This window comes from Wolffia australiana, chromosome 14 (assembly GCF_029677425.1).
Source record: "Wolffia australiana isolate 7733 chromosome 14, ASM2967742v1".
Taxonomy (NCBI): domain Eukaryota; kingdom Viridiplantae; phylum Streptophyta; class Magnoliopsida; order Alismatales; family Araceae; genus Wolffia; species Wolffia australiana.
This window is the reverse complement of record NC_135848.1, coordinates 7,434,190-7,455,926: the sequence shown is the minus strand read 5'-3', so window position 1 is coordinate 7,455,926 and position 21,737 is coordinate 7,434,190. Positions and strand designations below refer to the sequence as shown.

The 21,737-nt window shown below is 45.7% G+C and overlaps 1 long non-coding RNA gene across 1 annotated transcript; it reads left to right on the top strand.

Moving 5' to 3' along the window:
- Positions 1-3,569: 3,569 nt before the first annotated feature.
- On the top strand, positions 3,570-5,256 carry LOC144712459 (uncharacterized). Its single transcript, XR_013583799.1, has 2 exons — positions 3,570-4,829; positions 4,909-5,256. It is a non-coding gene; the product is annotated as an uncharacterized LOC144712459 (long non-coding RNA).
- The last annotated feature ends 16,481 nt before the right edge of the window (positions 5,257-21,737 follow it).

Here is a 21,737-nt window from a genome sequence, read left to right as displayed (position 1 = left end):
ACAATGGATTCTAAAACACTATGATTTTGGAGACAGAATATGATTTTTTTGGAATATTTTGACATTACATTTGGAAAGATATGATTTTTTGTGAGTAAAAATATATATTTATATGTATTTTTTGGGTTTTAATTTTATTTAATATGAATTTTTGGCTTTTTTTGGTGCACGGTGACGTGGCACACCCAAAAACACTCATTGAAAATGAAGAAAAAAAAAGAAGAGGGTGACATGATGGGCTGACACGCCGCCACATCAGCCTCAGAAAAAATACATTTTTAGTGTGTTTCTTTTCTTTTTTTTCTTTTTGTTTTCTCCTAGGAGCACGTGCGCAGAAAACAACAAATTCACGTGGAAGACCAAAAAAAGTGCAGAGTATAAGGAGCTTTGACTTCTTCCCGGGCACAAAAAATGAGGATGTTGACTAGGAGAGAGAAAAATCAAGGACTAGGATTGCTCTAACTTCAAACCGCCATAACTTTTGATATATAACTCCAATTGAGCTGAAATTTTCAGCGTTGCTTCATCTTCCCCTCCTATTTCTATCCATACCCTCTTATCTATAAATAGAGGCCTAGATCATTGTGAAATTCATCTTGAAATTGCTTCCTACTTGCTTGGGCTGATTGAAAGATAGTGAGTTTTGAGAACCATAAAGTGTGTTATTGGTGTCTTGGGTTGGGAAGAAGCATAAGAGAAGAGGGGGAGTTTACCGGCACTCACAAATTTCCGTGATCCTAGCGGAACGTAAGGATCTAAGGTAAGTGTCTTTGCCTTCCGTTGTTTCTCTCTCGACATCATGGTTATCATAATTATAGTTTTTTGTCAACTTTTCATTTATCATTTCACTTACTTACGTTCCCATTTTCTCATCTTTTAATTCTCGCCATCGTACCACTCCAAATTCAATCACTATCGTTGTTCATACCATCTTCCATCTTCATGTCCGTCACATACATTTAGTCTTTTATTTAAATTAAATTAAATTAACTTATAACTTACATATTTTTAATCAATATCACAAGCTCACATCATGGAATATTGATTATATCAATCTCTCATTGATCATCACTGGTATAAGAAAGTAATTCCTTAATCATCGTTCGCTGTGGAGACGATCCGTACTCATCACCAACTATGTATTTTAAGTATGGTTAAATATATGTTTATTTAATAATCACAATCACCAACGTCACATTTAACCTTGAAATTGAGATTATCAGGCGTAGGGATTGTGACTTGCGGTGCTCGGTGGGCAATTGTTGGGCGCTGGCGGGTGCACAACTTGGTGCCGGCATGTGGCGCTCGGTGCTCAAAAAGGCCAGGGCAGCGTGCACGTACCCTGCACACAGGATGCAAAGGCTGTCACGCACAGACAACGACAGCAGCAAGGCACTGAATTGACGTTGGGTCGTCGAGACAAAGTGGCCACACGGACGGTGCATCGGGCTTTGGACACGGTGCAACACACACTAGCAGTAGTGTGGAGGGCTTGTAAGATCCCTACACAGTCTTCCAAGAGATGAGATCGTGGCAACGTTGGGTCGGGTATGATGACGTGGTCGACGCCAGTCTGAGCCAAAAGAAATGGACATGGACGTCCAGGAAATGGACGTTCTTGGAAGTAAGAACTCCAAGAAAATCCTTATTGAAGAATAGTCTCTTGAATGGAAGATTCTTGAACAATAACTTCTTGAACGATAGCTTCTTGAATGATAGATTCTTAAAAAAAACTTCTTGAACAATAGATTCTTGAATGATAGCTTCAAGAAAACTCAAGGGGAGATCTAGGCAGCACTAAAGGGGTGCGGCCCATAGGCGGTGACGTGGTTCTTCCCCTGAGACATGGCTCAATGAGATGAAGCTAACATTGTGGTGACATGCAATCCCACGATCTAGGCTAGAAAGCTGTAAAGAACTCCCAAAGGAAGGAGGGCGAGAGCCCAAGACGAAGAGGACTTCAACTCAAATTTCCAAATTGAACTCCACTTGGCTCCTTGGGCATGTCTTCCTTTATATAGGGTAAGGAGGATGCCCAAGTGGGCGTGACGAGAGATTTCCTCTTAAACATACAACAAAGCATAAACGTAAAATAATGAACGACGCGCAGCATGATGGCCCATCCGATCGTTCATAAATCAAAATTCAAGAAAATAAATTCAATGATCATGACCCGTTGCTAGGATGTGTACTTGAAGTCATGGTTGTGGCCGTCGGCTCGAGCTTCGTGGTGAGGTTGTTGGCGACCCGTTGCTCAGCTAGTGAGATCAAACAAAGTGGATACAAACCGAAACGACAAGATTCATGGAAGAAATAAATTGCAATTTTAAATATAATAAAACTGGAGAAATATTGATCCTTTTGCAGTGTTTTTGTAGTCAATTCCAATGGATTTCGACCCTAGGAGCCAATGAAACAAGGTGGACTGCAATCCATGATCAGATGAGAGAGATACGAACAAAAATGGAAAAATTCACAAAGGAATAAAACCCAAATTTTCTACCTACTCAAACTTGTGCAATAATGATTGTTTTACATTGTTTTTGTTGTCAATTCGAACGGATTTTAACTGTATGAATCCAATGAAACAGGTTTGTAAGAAATGCAAGATCCAACGAGGGAGATACATGCAAAGCCACCAAAATCACGAGAGAAAATTTTCAGAATCTTCAATCTGCTCAAACCAGAGGCATACTGATCTGTTTTCAGCAATATTGGGGTTAAAACCAGTAGATTTATACCCTTAAATTGTTTGAAACTGGTTTACCAGCACAATTAAAGCTAGGAGGAAAAATTTACGAGCAAAACACTAAAATTTGGTGGAGAGAGAAGCTCTAGGTAATCTCTACTTTTTTCTGGAATTGGATTTAGAGATTAACCCCACTTCAAATGATATATGACAGCAAAGAGAGGAGAGCGACTAAGAGTGAGAGGGAGAGAAAAGCAATAGAGAGAATATATGAAGAGTGAGAGGGAGAGAAAAGAGTGATAGAGAAAGCAAGAAAGAGGGAGAGAGACGAGGAAGCAAGAGTGAGAGAAGCATAGAGAAGAATGATAAAAAAAGAACGAGGAAGGATAGAGAGAAAGGGAGAGAGATAGAGAGAAGAGTATGACATAGAAAGAGAAGGGAGATAGAGAGAGATAGGAAGAAGGAGAGAGAAGAGGGGAGTGAGAGTAAAAGAAGAGTGGGAGAAGCAGAGAGAAGAGTGATAGAGAGAGAAAGTGGGAGAGAGAGGAACGAGAGATAAGAGCGTGACAGAGATGGAGAAGAGCGATAGAAAGAGTGATGGCGCACGCCATCAAAGATCACTGATGGCATCGTCCACGCCACCAGCCACTGTCATCGAAAGCCGGGTGAAGAGGTGCTCGATTATCCCGTTTTGATTTTCGTCATTTTCCTTGTCGTGTCTCGTGTTTTCCACATTCGTCATCGTGTTTTTCGTCGCACCGTGACGCATCTCGTGCCCGCATTTTCATCGTCACAGGAAGGGGCCTCTAGCCTTTTCCCCTTTTCCTTTGTTATTTCACTTTTCCCCTTTATTTTGTAATGAGGGGGCCCAGTATATAAGGACCCCCTAATGGACCCTTTCATCCTTGTTGACCCACTTAAGGGCCCATCTCCTTCCCCCTTTATAAGGGAAGAGGGGGGCGTCCTAAGAGGCAGACCAGGAAGAAGAACTTTATCATGTTGTTGTTTCTATCGTTGGTCTCACCCTCTTTCAGAGAGAAAAGAATAGAGGAGGGGGTAGAAGGAAGAGAAACAAGGGGAGGAGGGGAAAGGACAAATCTCCTCCACCAAGGGATCAGCAACCCTCACCGAGTTGCAACCTCCCTCGCTGATTTGCAACCTCCATCACCGACCGTGCACTGTCAGTTGAACTTGTTAAGAGTCTCCCAGATTGTTGATGTCCCTCTGAAGCTCCGTAGGGCGACTGACAGCCCGAGACTCGCTGCCCAACGGATGCCGGTCGCTTCTGGTGGAACAGAAGTGCTTTCGTCATTTGCTCTCCTTCTGCCTCGGACCATTTGCTCCGCCTTGCCCAACATGGTGGTAGAGGACATTCAGGCCATCGCAACCACGCAACCCGTATCGGTCAATGTGGTATGCGATCGACCGGACACACGACGGTTGACTACCGCACGGAAGCCAGCGGGACGATACAGAAGGTGAAATGACCCCTGCTGATCGGTCTGCGGGACACCCCAACTGGTTATTCGGTGCCTCGACGTGCCCGACGTGTCTCAAGTAGTTGGGTATCAAGGACTTAGCCCTATCAACTGAGTGTCGCACATCCTTCAGAGCTTTGATGATCACTCATTCGGCCAGGCAATACACGGTAATGATCTCCTCTTCGTTTGATACGCCACCAACCACGACTACCCCGTGGAATCCCTTCCCCTGACTTCTCTCGGCCGCCTTCGGCTGAGTGAGTTGTCACGCCTGGGTTCCCGGGAGTCACTAGCAGTGGATCTGCTCATTCACACGAGCCATCTGCTCAGTTGATTTTGGCGAATCAGCCAGATCACTGTTGGGGGGCTAGGTGGATTGGACCTCTGACGGCCGCTCGCCATGTGCAAGCCTTTCCGCTCGTGCTTCGACTGCTACTCTGGATCCTACGATCCAAAAGTTGAGCCCCCTGGGCCAGCCATCCCGACTTGTTGTGCCAAACCCTCTTTCCTTCTCCCTCTCCTCCGATCTTACCAAGTGCTCCTACGAACTATCGCTAGTCGATCTGCTGTCTGCTCTCCGTTGCCTCTCCATCACACCCTCTCCGACCGCCGTGACCGTCGACGACTCCCCCTGCACAATGAGCCACACCGATGACGAGGTATGCCATCCTCTCCCGTTGCTCATTTATTTACCTTTTGCAGTATATTTTCATCTTGACTCTACTACGCTCTGGCTAGGTAGGTGAGAGAGGTTTGAGAGAAAACTGCAACATTTGAGTATCTAACCGGTACAGACGAGATCGTTTGTTATGTGCAAGCCCAAGGGATAACCATAGTTCGGCCGTAGACATCTTAGTCGCTCCGACGAGGTTCAAGAGGCCACTGTCGCCGTCACCCGGTGACCCTTGTCCAAGCTTGGAGCTCAAGACCTCCCTCGAATCGGAGCCTGCACGTACGACACGTAGGGCACTCATTTTGCACTTCATAGTTACATTGCCCCATTAGGGTTACCCATCGGACGACAACACCATCGATGTTTGATACCATTATCCTTTATTGGTACCGAGCCATCATACTTGGTGTCGACCGTACTACGTCTTAGATGACGAGATGAACGAGAGAGAAGACAGAGATGGAGAAGAGTAATAGAGAGAGAAAGAGGGAGAGAGGAACGAGAGAGAAGAGCGTGACAGAGATGGAGAAGAGCAGTAGAGAGTGAAAGAGGGAGAGAGAGGAACGAGAGAGAAGAGCGTGATAGAGATGTAGAAGAGCGATAGAGAGATAAAGAGCGATAGAAAGGAATGAGAGAGAGAGAGAAGACCTCAGTGCTGTGAGAGAGATAGAGAGAGAGCGCGAGAAGGGAACGTGTGAGAAGACCTCGTCAAGTGTGACAGCATCACTCCCTTTGTCAAGGACACCTGCTGCAAACTGATCGCAGCCCCCACTCCAGAAGCGGCTGGCAAGTGCCTCTGCGCTGTGGCCAACGCGAATCTTCTAGGGATCAAGCTCGCCATCAACATCCCCGATAGCATCAACCTCGTGCTCAGCGTCTGCGGCAAGCCAAGCAACGTCCTCGGATACTAAACTAATCTGTTTCGATCGTCTATAAGAGGATGTATGGCCTTGCTGGATCCTATCTTGAAACCAATCTAATAAAATCCCCCCTATCCCCACCCCCCTAGTCTGTCCTCATCGTGCGTCGTAGAACTCTCGCTGCTGCGCACTTCGTCCCGGCACCTCTCCGATCCATCCCTGTAAACCTGCGTGCTTTCATGCCCAAATTATGAAGGCACCTCCTGTGCGAATAAAGTTTGAACCTTGTCCCTCCTTGCGAGTTGACGCCTCCCAGGCACTGCCAGTTCTATCCGCAAACCAAGGACTCTGTCGGCATCCCGAGTAGTGCATCTTTACGTGGTCTTTCGAGACGCTTAGCTCCTATGATCACGCCGATGACGACTTTCACAGTTGAGCCTATTCTAAAAAGAGGGAGGAGAGAGAGAGATAAAAAGAGGGAGGCGAGAGTGAGAAAGATAAAAAGAGGGAGAAAAGAGAGAGAAAGATAGAGAGAGGGAGACGAGAGAGAGCAAGATAAAAGGTGGGAGACGAGAAACAGCCAGATAAAGAGACGGAGACAGGAGACTAAAAGGTAAAAAGAAGGAGAGGAGAGAGAGAGACCGGAGGCAGGAGAAAGAGAGACCGAAGGCAGGGGAGAAAGAGAGAGAGAGAGAGAGAGAGAGAGAGAGAGAGAGAGAGAGAGAGAGAGAGAGAGGAGGTCTGAGGGGGCAGCGGGGAGAGAGAGAGAGGTGGAGGTCGCAGGGGGGGCAATGGAGAGAGAGAGAGAGGTGGAGGTCAGATGGGGGCAGGAGAGAGAGAGAGAGAGAGAAGAGTAGGGTGGTCGGGGTGGCAACGTTAACAAAAAAGACTTGCAGGGAAAAAGGGCTGGCATGGGACGTCTATACCGAGGGCTAGCCGATATTCATTTTAGTTGAGCGATAGATATGACTGGGGAGTCAGCCCAGTCCTTGAGGCAGAGAAAGCAAGCAACAAAGATGGAGAGGTACACAAACACACGAACATCCACGCGTATAGAGGAGTAGGTAAGCTAAATTGGTAGCCACGCGTGTTGCTACATTGCCCAAGGGCACGTAGGGCTTGGATGATTAAGTTTCTGAAGGTTTTCAGAGTTCGTCGATCGGTTTCCTCTTTGTTTCACTTCTGGAAGGAGTAGCTTCCAGGTCCAATCCACTATGCATGTGGGACGAGTTTTGCTGGCACCGGTTCCAAAACCAGGAATTGGTTAAGAGCTGTTTTTTGCCACTCGTATCTTCAAAATGGGCAGAGAAAGGGCGGCTGAGCAAGAAAGATAGTAGGCTCTTCCCCGGGTCACTTTTTGGACATTGATAGCACCTAGGACACCCATGTGGACGGGCTTTGGCAGCCGCTTTGGTACTAGTGAGGCGGTTTTCAGCAGCAATCCTTTCCTAATCATTCAAAGGTTTCTATTTTTACTTAGTTTACTCCTGCCATAGCTGCTTGGGAAGAAGCCTACAACCTCCCGTCCTTTCTTATGGGATTTTAGCGAGGCTCCCTCCACGCCCCGCTTGTTGTCCACCTCTCTCTGCCCGAGTACTAGGCGTTGAGATACGGTATCGACGATATCTGCACTAAGCAGGAAGCATAAAGCTTTCAAACTTTCAGGATAGGCTCAACTGTAAAAGTGGTCATCAGCGTGATCCTAGGAGCTGAGCGTCTCGAAAGACCACGTAAAGATGCACTACCCGGGATGCCGACAGAGTCCTTGGTTTGCGTATAGAACTGGCGGTGCCTGGGAGGCATCAACTCGCGAAGGAGGGACAAGGTTCAAACTTTATTCGCGCAGGAGGTGCCTTCATAATTTGGGCATGAAAGCACGTGGGTTTACAGGGTTGGACCGGAGAAGCGGCGGGATGAAGCGCGTGACACCGAGAGTTTTTTGACGCACGACGAGGACAGACTAGGGGGGTTGGGATAGGGGGGATTTTATTAGATTGGTTTCATATAGGATCAGCTCCGACTGCCGCGCCGCTATATATAGGGAGTTCGGAGGAGGCAGGCGTGCAGGTTTGGACGTCGAGGACTCTCCAACTTGAAGGCCAGAGATGGGGGTTAACGGTTGGGGGATGTGGCCGCCAAAGCTGAGAGCGCATAACGTGCGGCCTCCCTTTGCATACCCGTCTCTTTCGGAGACGACGCATTAAAAGCTTTTGAGGAGTCTTAAGATGGGAGTTTCTTCAGGCAACAAATGAGAATGTAAGGAAATATCCGCTGGCCCGGGGAAGGCCTTTGCTTATGTCTATCCTGCCATCACCGCGCTGCGGCTGCTTGCACAAGGATGAACCCCTGCTTAGGTTGGGGTCCGACCCTCTTTTAAAGCGCTGCCCAAGTGGGTGGTGGCGGACTCTTTTCTAGGATAGGGGCTGAGCAATCGGCTCAAGGTCAATGGGGGTGTCGGTTGGCCCCGCCGTGGAACTGCGGAAAAATAAAATAGGGTCGCAGACTTAGCCCCCCTGGTAGCTACATAGCCTTTGGGATGGGCAGTAGCTGTAGAGGTGACGTGGCGGGCTCCCTTTCTACGGGTACCAAGGACTGCATCGCCGTTGAGGGGTTCCTTTCTCATACTATCTAATGTGGGGGACGGCAGGCCAAACTTCAACTCCCGGATGACAGTTAGGTTGACCACTCTCGTATCACGTGAGAAAGAAATGCACACGAGTGGGAAGGAGTAAAGTCAGAAGGGAAGATAGCGGGTGACGATAGAGTAACCTTCGTTATTTTTGGAAAGATCTTCAGTTGCAGCAGAAGCGGCGATGAACGCGATGGCACTCGTCGCTCCGGCCCGCGTCGGCCTTTTTTCACGACCGCATTTCACTACAACGCTCTCCGTGATTGCCTAGCGGCGCACTGAAGCAGAAAACTGACCCTCGCGTTTCTGTCTGTTGAGAAATCAATAGACGATCTTGAGAAACGAAGTGAAGAAGGAAGTAGATAGATATCAGAGAAATTGTCAAGTATATCTCGTTCTTAGATATACATCATTTATATAGGGACGTGTAGTTGATTAACTTTAGAGATGGTCGTGCAGTGCGGTGTGAAAATTCGCACAGTGTGGTGGCGGTGCGCTTTTGTGCGGAAAAGCGCACCGCACAACGCGCTAAATTAGCACATTTAGAAGGATTTTAAAAAAAAAATTAAATACGACTTGGAAAATAAAAGAAGTATATTTAATTCTTAATATAAGTGGTATAATTACTATGTCTAATTATTAATATAATTAATAATTAATAATTACAATTAATACGATGCGGCGGCAACGTCAGACGACGGGCCAGGGCGGCGCCTCCGTGTTGCCCAGACGGCGTCACCGGAGAAGACGGTGCCGGTGAACGCGTCGGTGGTTGGACGGGGGACTGCGGGCGGAGGAGGGTGGAGAGAAGGCGGGGTGGAGGGGGGGGGGGGGGGGGTGCGGGGCGGCGGCCAGGGGGTGGAGGGGGCGAGAGAGGACGGGAGGTGGAGGGCGGCGGGGAGGGGGGCGGACGACGACGAGGGGTTGCGGCGGTTGGGGGGGGGAGGGACAGCTGACGTAGGATGGCTATGGAATGGACGACTAAGGAATGGACGACGAAGGAATGGACGAATGGGTTGATGGGATAGACTACGGGTAGATGGACGACTAGGGATGGATCGGATACTGGAGGGATAAAACAGCCACAGAAATCACACGGTCGAAGTCGGACTTTAAAACTGATGAAAATCTGGTGGTGCGGCTCCGACCCTTTTCGAGGGCGGCAGTACTGTCTTCCCCCACAGAGACGATGCCTAAGCACTGAAATCAATATCTGAATTCGCATCGCAAAGAAACACTCGAGAAAGAGAGAGAAGAAGGGAAAATCCAAACCAAATCTAAGTCTGATGGCGGTGGAAACTTCTTGAGAAAACACTGGACGGAGAACACTTTCGATACCAAAGAGTTAAGGCGTACCTCGGCACCATAGTGCATGAAGAGGATGCGGGAAATTCCGATTGTGACGAGGCTGGGCGAATCCGGGAGTTGAGCGGCCCACTGGACGAGGAAGATTCTGGGCGTTCCGGGCGTTGACTGGCCCTGGTAGAGAGTAGATGTCGTTGTCGCAGAGTCAGGCGTAGGGGAATACCCGCGCGCGCGAAGCGCGCGTAGGGTGCGTGGAGCGCACAGAGGGCGCGGAGTGCGCGGAGGGCGTGCAGCTCACCTGGAGCGCGCGCGGCTCGAAGCGTCGGACGACGTCGATGATTACCGGCACCGCCGGTGTCGAAGTCTTGCGGGGCGGCCTGGGCGGCCTTTGGGCTGCCCCAAGCGGGCGGCCTGGGAGCGGCCTTGGCGTCCCTGGCAGGGGCGACCGGGGCGACCGGGGCGGCCCTGGTTGGGGCGGCCTGGGCGGCCCTGGTTGGGGCAGCCTGGGCGGCCTTTGGGCGGTCCCAAGCGGGCAGCCTGGGGCGGCCTTGGCAGGCGGCCTGGCGGCTGGTTGGGGCGCGGCGGCCCTGGTTGGGGGGGCCTAGGCGGCCTTTGGACGGCCCCAAGCGGGGGCCTGGGGGTGGCCTTGGCGGCCCTAGCCGGGGCGACCTTGGCGGCTCTGGTTGGGGCGGCCTGGGCGGCCTTTGGCGGCCCCAAGCGGGCGGCCTGGGGGCGGCCTTCGCTGCCCTGGCAGGGGCGGCCTGGGTGGCCCTGGCTGGGGCGGCCTGGGCGGCCCTGGTTGGGCGGCCTAGGCGGCCCAGGTTGGGGTGGCCTGGGCGGCCTTTGGGCGGCGAGAGAGAGAGAGGGAAAGAGATAGAGAGAGAGTGTAAGAGAGAGAGAAGATGGAGAGAGAGGATGGAAGGAGGAGAAGAGGCAGACCGGCGACGCGACGGCGGCGGTGCTGGCGGCGGTAGCGGAGACTAAGGTTAGGAGGGATAGAGGAGGCTGGGCAGTCCTCCAAGAAGAGTTAAACAAAACTCAATTCTTGAAATTATGACTGCCTAATGTTTCTTGAAAACAATGGCCTATATATAGGCCTTGGAGGAAAGAGAAAATGACGAGAAACTAGAGACGAGAAATTAAAGACGTGCGTCGTGTCACGCCAAAGGACAGTTGTAGATCTGCCTCTGGCGACATGTCATAGCACGCGTAGGGACATGTGCGGGTGGAGACGTGCTTGACGACTGTTGCGACGTGTTGACTTTGGTGTTGACTTCAGTTGACCGTGGCGGGTTGACTTCGGTTGAATTCGCCGGTGGGTCCATAGCAGGCGTGTTGACTCCGGTTGACCATGGCGACGTGTTCGACGATGATGTGTTGGCGTCCAATGGTGACGCATTGGCGTCCGATGGTGACGCGTTGGCATCCTTGCCATCAACGGCGGGGAGGCCCGAGAAGGAGGGGGGTTTGCGGGGAGGGCCGGAAAGAGGGGGGGATGGCGGGGAGGGCAAGGAAGTGGGGGGGGGGGGAAGCGGGGACGGCCGGAAAGAGGGTGGACGGCATCACAATTTTATGCATTTAAAGAGCTTAAAATGGGTTTGTTATCATATATTTACATAAATTTAATGTTTCCAAGTGATTTCTGATTTTTCCCTAATTGTCTGTTAATTTTATGAACTTTTTGGGATTTATTTGAGCTTGAAATAACTATTTTTAAATGAAAATGGGAGGTTTAAAATTTAATTTTGAGCCTAATTATTATGGGGATGAAATACTGAATTTTCTAGAATTTTCTGGAATTTTCTAGAATTTATTTAGGATTTAATTGGATTTTTTGAGATTTATTTAAGTGAGAAATGAATTTTTAAAGAGGAAAAGGATATATTTATAACGAGAAAATGAGTTTTAAAGCAATTTTTACTCTTCCAGGGGCTTTTCGTAATTACGAGTTGCAATTATATCCTTAAAACAGCTCTTGGTAGTGGCATAGACACATGGTATTTTTGTGATTTCAGGAAAAAATCAAAGGAGAGAGAATGCGCAAGGGGTATATTCACAGTTACTTTTGGGCGGCGTTCAGGAGCAATTCAAGGCTTTCTAAAGGACTTTTCTGCAAAAAAAGAAATCAAAATGCGCCTGCCAATGAGAGGGCGACACATCATGGTGTGTTAAAAAAAAGAAATGAATAAATAAATGAATTTAAATCCAATGGCTTAAATTGGTGTAAAATTCATTTATTAATAACTTTTGATCCTGAAGTTTGATTGCGCAAATCCATAAGGATTTGCTCGTCTTGATCTCTCTATCTGTACGGTTGGATCATTCAGATCAAGCCTACATTGATAGATAAAAATTAATTACTAAACGGGGGTAAAATGGTGATTTTTACCATGTAACCTATGTATAAAAACTAAATTTTGAGAGGGGGAGCTCATTCTTGATGGTACTCTATCACAACTGCAAGCCAGAGAGGAGCTCCAGCTTGGATCAACCTATTCGGTACTTTTTCCTTCTTTTCTTTGTATTTGAACCTTTGGTCTATAATGGATGTTGTTAGCTGAATTTCTTAATCGTTCTTCTTGATCCCTGTTTGAATCAACTTCTAAATCACTTGGCTTGAGCGGAATGTACAAGCCCTGACTAGGATTGAGACGAGAAATTGAGAGATTTCCTAGCTATTCCAAGTGCATATAAAAGAAAACTATAAAAAATCTTATAAAAAGGGTTAACGTTCTGAATCGCTTGGCTTGAGCGGAATGTAGAAGCCCTGACTAGGATTGAGATGAGAAATTGAGAGATTTCTAGCTATTCTAAGTGCATATAAAAGAAAACTATAAAAAATCTTATAAAAAGGGTTAGCGTTCTGAATCGCTTGGCTTGAGCGGAATGTACAAGCCCTGACTAGGATTGAGACGAGAAATTGAGAGATTTCCTAGCTATTCCAAGTGCATATAAAAGAAAACTATAAAAAATCTTATAAAAAGGGTTAATGTTCTAGGAGATTAAAATTTCCATTTCATTATCCATTAGAGTAGTTATTACTCAATAGTCGAACCTAAAGAACCAACCAAAACAAATCAAATCTTCTTCTCAATCTCTCTAATTGAACTCTTTGATCCTTTCAATTGGATCAATTAATTCAAATTAGAACCCCTTATTTCTTCTACTCATCTCATCTCTTCTAACCCCCTTTCTACATTTCTCCTCTAATCAGGGTAATTTGATCTCTGTTGAAGATTAAATTGACCCCAATTATTCAAGAAGAACATCAAATTGATTCCTTACTAGCTTCCTTTGGACGATACTCGTACTTACCACTACAGATTCTAAGTAGAGTTTTCATAAATTTTATTGTATAACTAAAATTGACAACGACAAGGGTTTAAAATTGCATAAAATTCACCCCTATTTTAAGCTCATCAGTAGGTTCGATAGGTTGGCAGGTGGAGTGTAGGCAATGAGGAGGAGGGGAGATGGGTTGGGTGCAAGCATATTGATCGCGAAGAGATCGTGTGGGGAGAATCGCTGAAGAAGTAGGGGAAGCTGATTCGGCGGGGGGTGGAGCGGCTGGAGTCTGAGGCGTAGGCATAGAGGAGAGGGGCGAAGCAGGGGGTTGAGTCGAGATAGAGACTTTGGGTGGGGTTGGAGATGGAGACATACCTTGGTCAGTGAGGCGTGGTGAGTTCGGACGAACTGGTTGGGGAAGAGTCGTGAGATGAGGTGAAAGCCTGAGGATGCCAAGAAAGGAGTTGGGCGGTGTTGGATCAAGAGGCGATGCTAATGTGACACCTGGGAAGGTAGTTTCATAAAAAACAACATCACGAGAAATGTAGAGCTTATCGGTTTGGAGTGAGAGGCATCGGAAACCCATATGGTGTGCGATGTAGCCAAAAAACACGCAGCACTCAGACCTGGGTGATAACTTGTGTGGGACATAAGCCCAAAGGTGCGGAAAACATAAGCAACTGAAAGACTTAAAAATGGAGAAATTTGGCTTATCTTTGTGGAGAAGCTCGAAGGGCGATTTGTGTTGGAGCATTGGCGACGATAGGCGATTGATTAGGTAAGTGGCAGTCGCTGCCGCTTCATCCCAGAGTGTTGGCGGAAGATTGGCGTGATGTAGCAAGGTAAGAGCCGTTTCCACAATGTGCCAATGCTTTCTCTTGGTGGTGCCGTTCTACTGATGGGTGTGAGGACATGAGATACGATGATGAATTCCACAATTGCGTAGGTGGGAGTGGAGCGCTTGGAACTCGCCTCCCCAGTCTGATTGAAATGCCCCAATTTTGGATGCGAACTGTCGTTCGACCAAAGCTTGAAAGGGAAGAAAAGTGGAGAGCACTTCTCTTTTCGATTTTAAAGGAAAAAACCAGGTATAATGACTAAAGTCATGGATAAATTTACATAGTAAGAGAAATTGAGATGCAACTTAAACTAGGGATGGTCCCCATAAATCCGAGTGTATAAGTTCATGGGGTTGTTTGGCGTGACAGGAAGAAGGGGGAAATGGAAGTTTGTGGCTCTTAGAGATGGCGCAGGCGGTGCACACGTACCGTTTGGGCAGATGAGTATTCAGAAGACCAAACCTGGAGATAACTTGTTGGAGGACCCAGAAAGAAGGGTGACCAAGGCGTTGGTGCCAAGTGGCTGGGGAGCTGCGTTCGCTGATGAGAGTCGTCTTTAGGGGACGTGGCTGTAATTGATACATGCCGTCTTCAAGGTTGCCCTTGAGTAACACCTGTCCATTAGAACTGTCTTTAACTAGACAGTGAGATGGATGGAACTAAAAAAAGATGCTATTATCTGCTGTAAATTGTCGAACGGATAAGAGATCACGAGTAATTTTTTGTGTATGTAAAACGTTGTTAAGATGCAGCTTTCGAGAAGAAGAATTGAGAATTGCATGGCCAAGGTGATGAATCGGCAAACCTGACCCATCGCCTATGTAGAGTTTGTCTTGTCCATTGTAGACTTGCAGATCAATTAGCATGTTCGGGTCTGTTGCCACGTGGTGAGTTGCCCTGATGTCGCGATACTAGTAGGACGAGGATGTAGATGGGGCGACCGACGTTGTGGTGCTATACGCTTGAGGAGTGGTCGGTATGCCTGCTCGAATGATGTCTTGGTATGGTTCTGGCATTTGTCGTAGTGCGTAGCAGTGTTTCCCCATGGGTCTTGTGGTGCGTACATTTAGTTGAAGTGTTCATAGCACTCCAGTGCGCGGTGCCCGGTTCTGAAGCAAATCTAGCACTTCAGTGGGGGCCTTGGTGAATTCGATCGCCCATGTCCATGTCCGTTACCCCTGCCAAAACCATTTCGATTCTTATTTGGGTTACCGTTCTTACCTTTCCTGGTGGTTGGACGTCTCGGTTGCGCTTGAGTTAGTTTGGCAACCATTGGGAACTCGGTTGGTTCCTTGATGGCTTGATAGCGAGTTAACATAGCTTCATGATCTCGAAGTTGCGATATCGCTGTTTCAAAAGTCCTTGGTATCGACAACGCTTGAATCGTCGTGATGATGGCCGCATACTGTGGGCCGAGACCGTGTAGAAAGGCACGTACCATGGTCCGTTGGTCTACTTGTTCGCCTGCTGCTGCTAGAGAGCTGCTGATTGAATGAAATTGAATAATATAGTCTTCTAAACTCATGTTTCCCTTGACTTGAGAGTGCAACCTCCTGAGTAACTCTTGGACTCTTGCAATGACTTCTTCAGTCATGGATATGAGAAGAAACAACATCACATACTGGTCTTGATACCATTTGCCATTTGGATCATCGGCTTTTGATGGCGGTTCTTCCAGAATGGGTGACATTAATCAATGGGAGGTAAGCGTGGGAATTACCTGCGTCTTCCAGACAATGTAGTTCTCCCTTGTGAGTTTGATTATCGGTACCATGGCAGCCGCAACTCTGATAGGACCTTTTTAGGAGGTTCTTCTCCGTGGGGTTGTCGATGAGTCATCCGAAGACGACGAATACTCTGTTGCTCCTTCGCTCCGAAGCAGTTCTTCTGACATTGGCTCCTGCTTCAGCTCTGATACCATATCGAAAGAGCTTGATTGAAATGTAGAGGGAGAATGAAGGAGAAGATGGAGAAGGATGCAATAAACTGAAAAGAGGAAGAAGTACTGATTATGCGATTGTGTGTTTTGGGGTTACAGGGGGGTTTGATTTATAGGATCCACCGACTCCCATTTGTGTTTCTTTTGTGTGGAGAGTTCAGTGGGAGTTGGGATCCGTGTCGGGCAGTGCTCTTCTTCTTCTAGAACCTTCCGAGATGCCCGTTGTGTCGTGGCATGCGTGTTGTGAGACGTGGCATGTGTGACGTGTAAACCTTGACACACTCTCTCTCTCGCACATTTTGTGCTCCGTTTCTATCTCTCCCTGGCCCTTGTTCCGCCCTCCGTTTCTCTGCCTTTCATTTTGCTTTTTGTTTGTGTTTTCCTTGTGTTTGGCTCTCTCATTTTTTACGGCCTCTCTTTCTCTGCTTTTTGTTTAGCTTTTTGTTTGTGTTGTCCTTATGTTTGGCTCTCTTATTTTTTCCGCTTTCTCATTTTTCCCGCTCTATCACCCTTGCTCACTCACTTCCTCCCTCGTCTGCCTCTATGTCATCTCCCGAGCTTTAACTTTTGCTCTCTCGTCCCCCCGTATATCTCTATCTCGTCCCGCTCTTTTTATCCATCTCACGTCTCCCTCTTTGCGGCTTTCTCTTTCTCGTTTCACTATTTTTATCTTTCTCTCTCTCCTCTCCCCCTTTTACCTTTCAATCTCCCGTCTCTGAAGACAAGATTGATCCTGATGATCGAAAGCGAGAAAGATCGCCAAGGAACAATGAACTTAACCGTTTTTCATTTTAGTTTGTTTTTCAGGAACAATAAGGACCGTTCGATCAAGATGAACAGTTGTGAACGGCTTAACAGGATAGAGTTATGTCTACTCTAACTGGGCCACGTGGAGTGTCATTTTAACGACTATTTCTTTGTAACAAATATCGGGTTTTATAAATGCCCGTGAACTGTTTGTTGAAATGTATGATTGAGTAAGTCGGAACGTCAACTGACATTTGTTCATTTTTCTCTTGTTCCTACTTCTTCCACTTCTCAATCTTCTCTTCCTGAGTGATCTAAGGTTCTTCCAAGGAACATCCGTCGACTCTTCTGAAGCCAACAGTCTCTGTCTCTTTATCTGGCTGTTCTCGTCTCCCACCGTTTATCTTGCTCTTTCTCGTCTCCCTCTCTCTATCTTTCTCTCTCTTTTCTCCCACTTTTTATCTTTCTCTCTCTCTCTCTCCTATTGCTCTCTCCCTCGCCTGCAGAACTGCGGTCTCTACCTCCTCTCTCGCCTTTCTCATCTCCGTCGCTTCGTCACACTCTTTATCTCGTCTCCCTTTTACTGTGTTATTCTCGTCTCTTTCGTTTCTCGTGCCCTTTTTTTTCTCCTTCTATCACAGTTTCATCCTCTTCGCTGCCCTTGTTTCTCCCTCTCTCCTCTTTCTTGTGGTTCTTTTTTGGTAACCTGTTATTTTTTCTTATATGCTCTATCCATCTTTCTAGTTTTATTGTTACCTCTTGTTTCCCCGCTGGTTTCCTTCTTTTCCTTACTCTTCTTACTGAAACGAAGAACAAAAGTAATGACAACGGAAACTCACCAGCAGCTAATAGGACCATTAATAAGAAATAGCAAGTAGTAATTAAACACGTACCCTATACTCGTTAGAGAATAGAAATAGGAAAAATATAAGTTTAAACATAGACTAGGATTAAATATAGATATTATCAAACGGCTACGATTAAATCAGGAAATAGCCGTTATACTTGTTATAACGGCTACAGTTAAAAGAGGATCGAATGATCTGAACCGTTCGATCCGAAGCCGTTATATTCATTTAACGACTTGCAGTTTAAACACTTCGTATTTTAAGTATCATCTATCAATATATAATAAGAACCAATTTAGTATGTGTTCTCATGGAGAATAAGAGATCTTAATTACTAGGCTTAAGCCGGTGTCTCCTCACTCTCTCTCCCATTTCTCTTTCTCTCGTTCCTCTCTCTTCTCTCAAGCAAAGTACGAGTTCTTACCGGGTATCAGAGCCAGGCAGTTCAGCGCTCAAGATGGCTCAAGAAAGCTCTGCAGCGCCTATTTCTCCGATGGTGCGATCAGTGGAGCAAGCACAGCAACGGTTGGACATGTCCAAGTTGTGATTCCCACTGGAATCATAATCAATCCATGTCTGGACAGTGAAAATTACCAGATGTGGAAAAGCTCGATGCTGCCAGTACTCTACGAGTATGATTTAATGAAGTTTATAGATGGAATTTCGCCTCCTATTATGATTGCAGATGCCCAAGGAAGCATGATAGAGAATCTCAATTTCAAGATATGGTGGAGAACGGATCAACAAGTCTTGGGATTCCTCCATCAAACCATTTCAGAGAGGGTTCGACCCTAAATTAGGAATGCGAAGTCGTCACGTGAAGCCTGGGAATGTATGGAAAACACTTTTGTCAGGTGGAATCAATCTAGAGGGATGGAACTGCAACGAAAATTTCACAACATGAGAAAAGATACACTCAATGTTTAAGATTACATTAAACATTTCAAAGAAGTAGTAAAATCATTAGAACAAATGGGTCATCCAATGGATGAGTCATCCATGGTCTACACTTTCTTGAGACAATTAGGAATGGCATACTCTCAATTCGTGGACAGTATCAATGCAAATCTCTATTACCTCAAGTTTGATGAAATTGTCACTCATCTCAAATCACATGATGCTTTCCTTGTCTATGAACAAGAAGAAGAAAGGAATTCGTTTCCCCCTATGGCTAACAACCTGCAGATTCAGAGGAGTCAACCAAGATATCAAGGGAGAAACATCGGTCATAACCGATACAATTTCCAGAATAGGGGACGAGGAAGGGGGAGAAATCAAAGATTTCAACCCAGGTGCCATATTTGTCTCCAATTTGGACACAGGGTAAGAGAGTATCCAGAATTCCAAAATTCAGGTACAAGAAATCATTATTTTCAAAAGGTTCAAGCATTTGTTTCAGAACATCAAGAATGGTACCCAGATAGCGGAGCAACACACCATGTGATAGCTGAACAAAGGAATCTGACTCAATCGAGTCCATACACTCAAAATGATCAGCTACAAATCGGTAACGGTTCAGGTTTGAAAATTTTGTCCATTGGTTCCTCTAAAATTACCACTTCAAATCGAATCTTATATCTTCATGGTATCCTTCATGTACCAGATATTATAAAAAAATTCTTATCTGTTCATAAATTTACTAAAGATAATAATGTTTTATAGAATTTCACGACTTTTGCTGTCTTGTGAAGGACAAAGCAAACCGTTGAATCCTGCTCAGAGGTACAGTTAAGAATGGACTGTATCATCTTGATTGTCAAGATCTTTCAAAATGTGCATTTGTGGGAGAAAAAGCATCATCAGAAACTTGGCATTTGCGCCTAGGACACTAATAGACATATTATATGTCATGTATTTATACATATTTTAAGGGCATTTGTGATAAATTCTTGTGTATTTCACTCTATTTCATGAAATATTGCATGTCAAGCACTAAATAGAATAAATGATGAAAATGATGCATTTAATATCAATTTTCTGCACGTTATACAACTTAAATATTTTTAGTTGAAATATACATTTAAGACCTATTTAATTTTCAAATGTTCTGTTTAGCATCTTGTCTATGAAATCGCAGGGAGAAAAATCTGTCTTTAATTTGCAGAAAGAGAAGGAACTCTTATTGAAAAAGAAAAAAATATATATGCATGAAAGATAATAAAAAAGGGGGTTTTAATGGGCTGGCTAAGAGCATTCCAATTGCCCGGCTTCTAGCCAGCGACAAAGGCCAACGAGCGCGGGCGCTCGATCCGGTCAAGCCGCCGGCAAGGCCCATCATGAGGAGCGCAGGCCCATAGAGTTGGGCTGCGTAAGTCCAAGCCAGTTACACAGGGAGGTAAAGGCTTCATTTCAATAATCGAATACCAAAAGCAAATATATACCAATAAAAAATTTAGGAACTGTCAATATGGGATTGAAAGCCTATTTTGATACCGCATCGGGCCGGGCCGTCGGGGAGAAATGATCGCAGCCCAACGGGCCGCGATCTTAAGGAACACAGAGAAGAAATAGATACTGGGCTTTGAGCCGACCCAGCCCGAAGCCCGTATCATTTCGGGCTTTCTTAACTAAACGGACGCGATCTTAGCCGTCCGATCTTCTTTAAGAAGATCGAATGGCGGGATCTGTCCCGTTTATATTTAACACATGTTGTCTATGTTTTTTTTCAGGCTGACAGGGACCGCGAGGCCCGATGCAGACAATTAAGAAGAAGGAGTGATGACGGAGCAACTGACGTGGCTTACTGACGAGGCAACGATCGGGGTACACCATAAGAGTGGGTCTACGGCTGTGATTTAATCGCAGCCGTTGGAAATCTCTAAGGAAGATCGGACGGCCAGGGGCATTTACGTCCTCTTCCGCCCCTGGCCGTCGACTCTGCCGGTCGAAGGTCGTCCTCGGCTGGTGAGGGGGGACCAGCAGCGATCCTACGGCCCGGGAGGATTCCCAGGGCCATCCTCCTCCATCTGACGGTCCAAGGGACCTCTCCCAGGCCGTTAAGAAGCGGCCGAGAGCCCTCAATTTGTTATCTTCCGACCAATCTTCTGACCAATCTTTCGATCAAGATCGGAGAAGGGCGGAGGACCCATCCGGTGGCGGCGAGAACGGCAGGAGGGTTGTGACAACATCCTGGCGATTTGAGAAGCTCCGGGAGGCTTCAAGGAAGAGCTGGGAGAGCTCAATTCTGCGCCAGCAAGGGAGAGAAGGAAGGGGAAGACCGCATACCAACGCTAGGCGGCGGCGATCGGCGCCGCCACCCCCTTAACTTCGATTTAGGGCGGAATCGGGTAATCTGAGCTCGACTTTGTTGAATTTCATCAGTTTTATAGTTAAAATTGGCCTCAAGTTTGTTTTATCCTTGATTTGTTCCACTTCGACTAAAACTAGTCACCGCGATTTCTTTCAAGCATTTCATTGAACAACTGGGGTGTTCGATGAATATTTCTTGAATTTACCTAAGTTAGATCCATATCTATCTTATAAAAATATTAAAAAATATATAAACATCCATCTTACCCGGCCTCTTACGGGCATTCTGTCGAACGCCTCACGGGCGTTCGACAGAAATACCCTCCTATAATCGATATCCTCATATAAAATCTATCTAAAATATATATATTAACTTACTAATACTTAAATACTATGCTTATCTCTCTACTTCTAGACCTCCTATCGGGCATTTAGTCGAACACCCTTCAGGTGTTCAACTAAATCGATTATATAAACTATATATTAGAGTATAAATCATATAAATAAATATATATAAATACCTAAAATAATCTTAAATAGTATTCTACCTCTTTATATCAGTATAAATACTTACTAAGTTTCATTACTACCTCTTTAACCCTTCCTAACATCTATCTACTACCTAAATTCTTACTTATCATATTATAGTTAGATACTTATTTATTCCCTCCCTAACTATCTTATTAATGCATAATTATTTCCCTATATTATCTTTCTCTCTCAATGTGCACACTCATCTATATAACTCTTCTTTCTTCTATCTTCCTATTACTAATTAATCTTATTAAGTACTCTATATTTCTGAACTAGCTACTTAGTATCTTAATTCCTTATTACTCATAGTAACTATAAAAGATAAAACCATGTATTTTCTCTTCTCTCATATTCTTATTAAACTAATATTCTCTATACTCTCTAATTACTTATCTCTTCTTATTCTTATTATCTTTAGTATTATTACTACATTTTAATAAAGATAATTCAATAATTGAACTTAATCCTAAAGGCCAGTCCCTGTGGAGACGACCTTACTCACGCTATACATGAGTAAGTTTCTATACATATTATAAATTTATTTGATTGTAGGCAAATTAAAATTGCAATGACCATTAAAATTATTTACGCAATTTGCCTCCATCATACACCCGCAACTATGGATCTTGAATTCCATCTTAAACAAATTCGGTCTTCCT